We start from the raw sequence: 5,051 nt of genomic DNA, 5'->3' as shown, positions 1-5,051 counted from the left end.
GGTAAAACAAAGTACAAGGGCATGCAAGCAGAATATCTATATATTGAATGGAATCATTTACTTCTACATCCCCAAACACCTTGCAGAGAAGTGTGTTATTTCCAAACCTCAAACAGTAAAGTTGCTTCCAAGAACCTTGGTCATTGTCTGCTCTAAAAAGGGCTAGTGGCAACTTTGAAAATGAGGGCAAGGTCTCTTTGAGAGGCAGTGTGCATTGTTGGTTGGAAACTTTGGCCCTGTCATCAACCGGCCTGGATTTCCCCTCACCAGCCATGTAAATTTAGGCAAATTACTTTCGTATATATTTGAATATAAGCTGACCTGAATATAAGCCGAGGTACCTAATTATTACCTGGGAAACCAGAAAAACTGATTGACTCGAGTATAAGCCTAGGGTGGGAAATTCAGGATGTGAATTAACACAGAGACCAGAGGGGAGAGATGGAGCGCAGCCACAGACACATCCTTACCAGTTCAGCTGCCGCCGTAAGTGAATCACTACGGGTGCTTCTGCGAATTGGAGCTGTCCATGTCACAGGACGGCTCTGATTGGTTAGATGTGAGTAAACAAACATGCAAAGCCCTGCTGTGTCAGCGAGGCTTTGAATGAACAGCGGAGGAACGGCAATCACCCGCGAGATGTTATACCTCGCTGGGGTACCACTGACCCGTGTATAAGCCGAACCCCAGTTTTTCAGCACATTTTTTTGTGCTGAAAAACTCGGCTTATACACGAGTATATACCGTAATTCTTCTTTGTCTCAATTTACAATCTATACATTAGGGCAGATCCCATCAAACCTAATTTGTGGGTTCATTTAAAGTATTAAATAACCATGTATTACATTCAGACAGTATCTGGCTCACAGGGACACATAAAGTGCTTTCCATAAACATTTGGCCTCTCTGACACATGGTTGGGGTCCCTGAGGCATGCAAACTGCTAACATGCAAAGGTGCTAGCAGAAAGGTGGATGGTTTGAACCACCCAGAGGCCCCTCAGAAGCAAGGTTTGGCACTCTTCTTTTGAACGCTCAGGAGAGCCCTGCAGTGGGCAGTGTTACTCGCTGCCTGGAGTTGGAATGGTCTTGATGCGATTGGCACAGCCGTGCTTTCTACTGGACGTGGACATTCGTAAAAGACAGAGTTCTCCCACGCTCCTTCTCCAAATGGCCCTGCTGGATTTGCTGATTGTGCCACTCATATCTCGGGTGACTCTCGCGTGCAGGCCTCTGTGGAGTTGTCAAGACCCAGGATGCTGGAATCAAACATGTCAGTGATTAGATCTTGGCTTTGCCACTTGGAAAGCAACTGTGTGACCTTGGGCAAGTTGCCTCTCCTGTGAAGTGCCACCGCAGAGAAGGTGTGGCATGGGACATGGCATGAAAAGCTCCTTCTCTGCAGATTACCTGCTCATCCCAAGTGCTCACTAAGAGGGTGTGTGTGTGTGTGTGTGTGTGTGTGTGTGTGTGTGTGTCTAAATCTTGGAGGGTGCTTCTTCAGACATTCAGACTAGGAAGGGGCAGAACACTTTCTCCTTTCTTTATTCTCCTAGTGGTAATTATACCGCCCTACCCCCCTCCCAAGAAATCCCCCAAAAGAAGCAACAACAAAATAAAATAAACTCACTGCCAGTGAGTCCATGCAGACTCATAGTGACCTTGTAGGACAAGGCAGAACTACCCTGCGGGTCACTTTAGGGAGTAGAAAGTCTCGTCTTTCCCCTGAGGAGCAGTCGGTGGATTTTTTTCTCCAAAGCTATGTATTTAAAAATTTTGGCAAAATAACCTTATCACCCTCTAACTACTCTCCATTACACTTAATACATTTGTTAAACTGACCATTTTATTCTTGGAACCATTTTTCAAACTCATCTGTTTGCATGGCTGATAGCACCTCCCTCGTTTTTTTTCAATTAAGTCATTTTATTGGGGGCTGTACAAGCCTTATCACAACCCACACATATATACATTGTGTCAAGCACGCCTGTGCATTTGTTTCCCTCATCATTCTCAAAACATTTGCTTTCCACTTTAACCCCTGGTATCCGTTCCTCATTTCCCCCTCCCTCCCTGTTCCCTCTTCCCTCATGAACCCTTGATAATTTGTAAATTATTATTATTTTGTCACATCTTACACCATCTGATGTCCCTCTTCACCCGCTTCTCTGCTGTCCATCCCCCAGGGAGGAGGTTATATGTAGAACCTTGTAATCAGTTCCCCCTTCTCCCCCTACCTTTCCTCTATCCTCCCGGTATTGCCACCCTCACCACTGGTCCTGAAGGGATCATCCGTCCTGGATTCCCTGTGTTTCCAGTTCTTATGTGTGCCAGTGGACATCCTCTGGTCCAGCCAGATTTGTAAGGTAGAATTGGGATCATGCTAATGGGGGGGGGGGCATTTAGGAACTAGAGGAATATTGTATGTTTCATCATTGCTACACTGCACCCTGACTGGCTTGTTTCCTCCCCACAGTACAATTCTGTGAAGCACCATGTTGTACAGCCATCACCAGCATCCACTGCCATATTTTCCACCTCTATTAATAAAAGCACAATTCTAGCTAAACAAAAGTCTTCCTTTTACTCCTGCTTCCAATAGTTACTGCTAAACTCTGATCTATACACATTTGCCTCTGATAAGTATTTCTTTTTTTTGTGTGTGTGTGTTTCAGATACTTTTTATTTCTTCAAATTTGTTTATTTATTAGGAGTGACTGAAATAAAAAATAGAATTGAGTCCCATCATCATCAGGATCATCGTGGAAATGGCTTTAAGAGAAAACTGGTCAGATGAATATTATTGCTTCCCATTTTCAACCAGTAGGTAGTTGCCATTGACCTAGACAGCCCCCTCTGCCAAGAATGCCTGAGATATGTTATATAAGACAACATGCCCATTCACGGGGAAACCCACTAGGCAATAACTTATGTGTACTTCTTGATTTCATCGTACAAGACCAGCACAAAGGCACCACCCATGCCTCTGAGCACATTGGACCAGGCGCCCTTGAAGAACGCTTTACTCCCTTCATCCCGAGCGATCTTCCTCCAGCAGTCCAGCGTGCCAGTGTACATGATATCAGTTCCTTTGCGCCCCGACTGCATCCTCATTCGGCGACGAACGGTGTCAAATGGGTAGGAAGTCAACCCAGCCACGGCTGTGACGGACTGTGCAATCATCCAGCTGACGAAGATGTGGTGTTCTTGGGATCCGGAAGCCTTCCCTTTGCGGTGTCATAGATGCCGAAGTCGGCAGCCCGGTAGATGATCATTCCCTGCACAGACACGGGGTAGCCCTGGGACAGACCCCCAAACCCATCAGACTTGGTGATTTTAACCAAGCAGTCACCGAGGCCTTTGAACTCCCGTTCGGCGCCGGCTTTGCCCACATCAGCTGCTAGACGGGTACGGGCAAAATCAAGAGGGTACACAAAGCACAAAGATGTGGCCCCCGCGGCACCGCCCGATGCCAGGTTCCCTGCAAAGTAGTGCCAGAACTGGGTCCTCTTGTCCACACCACCCAGGAAGATCTGCTTGTATTTATCTTTGAAGGCAAAGTTGAGAGCCTGGGTGGGGAAGTATCGGATGACATTGGCCAGGTTACCACGCCAGAAAGACAGGACTCCCTGCTCCTTGGGGATACGAACCACACAATCAATGATGTCCTTGTACTGCTTATCTGCGGTGATTTGCTTGCTGGCGTGCTGCACCTGCAGCAGCAGCTTGACCCGTTCGATGGGCGCTACCGCCGTCTTGGAGATGGCCGCGGCCACTCCACCTGCCAAGAAGTCCTTGGCGAAGGACACAGCGGCATCTGTCATGTTGGAAGAGAACGAGGCGACGGGCGACCGCTTAGATGGAACAGGAACCGGCTCTGACTCCGGGGCTCTCGATAAGTATTTCATAGTGTAAAATCATATCACATTTGTCTTTTGTGACTGACTTAATTTACTTAACATAGTCTATCCCAGGTACATCCATGTATCAGGGCTTCATGTATCATTCCTTCTTCACTACATGTACAAATGCGTTACATTTTTGTTTCTTTGTTCATCTGTTGATGAATCTTTGGGTTACTTCCATCTGTTGGCTGTTGTGAACAGTGCTGTGGTAAGCACTGTAAACATGCGCATGCTTGAGCGGCTGCGTTCTAGTCTGTGGGTACATACTGGAAAGGGGGATCCCTTGGTTAGATGGAAGTTCTAGCTTTAAGTTTTTAAGGAACTGCCAAACTCTTTCCCACAGTGGTTGTACAATTTGCATTCCCACTAGCAGTGAAGGGGAGTTCAAGTGTCTCCATATCTTAAGATCAAGTCTACCTATGTCTTAGTTCTGCAGCTAGAGTATTGCCTTAGTTAAGAAATGTGATTGACATTTTGGCCTTATTTCCAACCCTCATTGTTTTCTTAAACAGTTTCAGTTTACTTAAGTTTTTCATCTGTTTCGGTGAACATTCCATGTAATTTAGTCTAAAAATCTTTCATATACATACATACATACATACATATTCATCTTCTCAATAGAATGATATTTTTATTAGAATTACCAAATGTCTCATGGATGTTACTTAATTATTTCTCAACAAGTTGATAATGCTTTCTCTAAAATGGACAAGGGACATATAGAATTTAGATATATGAATGGATTTTGAGTTCACACTTAATAGTAAGCCCTAATCTAAGAAGAGTTAGTTCTTACTATGTAGCTCTGTTCAGTTCTTGCCCTCATGAAATGATCACTTAAGATAAGGAGGCTATAGCAAAGTTTGGTAAGGAAATCAGATGGTGGCTGGCTATCAGAAAGAATAGCATCCGGGGTCTTAAAGGCTTGTCAAAACAAACAGCCATCTAACTGAGGTGACATCTAAGTCTACATAGAAGGAGCAAAGCAGCCCGATGTGATCCAAAGGTTGTAAAGAATAAAATCCAAGATCAGAGGAGTGAATTGTTTTAGAATGTAAATTCTGTGCACCTGGTCTGCAGAAGACTAGGGATGACACCTCCCTTGAACTCTCCCAGACATTTGATTAGGAATGTGAATAGTCTTGCC

At 45.1% G+C, this 5,051-nt stretch overlaps 1 pseudogene; it reads right to left on the bottom strand.

The window, feature by feature from the left end:
• Window positions 1–2,927: 2,927 nt before the first annotated feature.
• On the bottom strand, window positions 2,928–3,886 carry LOC142450855 (ADP/ATP translocase 2 pseudogene; annotated as a pseudogene).
• Window positions 3,887–5,051: the final 1,165 nt, after the last annotated feature.

This window comes from Tenrec ecaudatus, chromosome 6, assembly GCF_050624435.1.
Source record: "Tenrec ecaudatus isolate mTenEca1 chromosome 6, mTenEca1.hap1, whole genome shotgun sequence".
In the NCBI taxonomy this organism is placed as follows: Eukaryota; Metazoa; Chordata; class Mammalia; order Afrosoricida; family Tenrecidae; genus Tenrec; species Tenrec ecaudatus.
The sequence above is the reverse complement of the archived record's forward strand: the minus strand, read 5'-3'. Positions and strand labels throughout refer to the sequence as shown.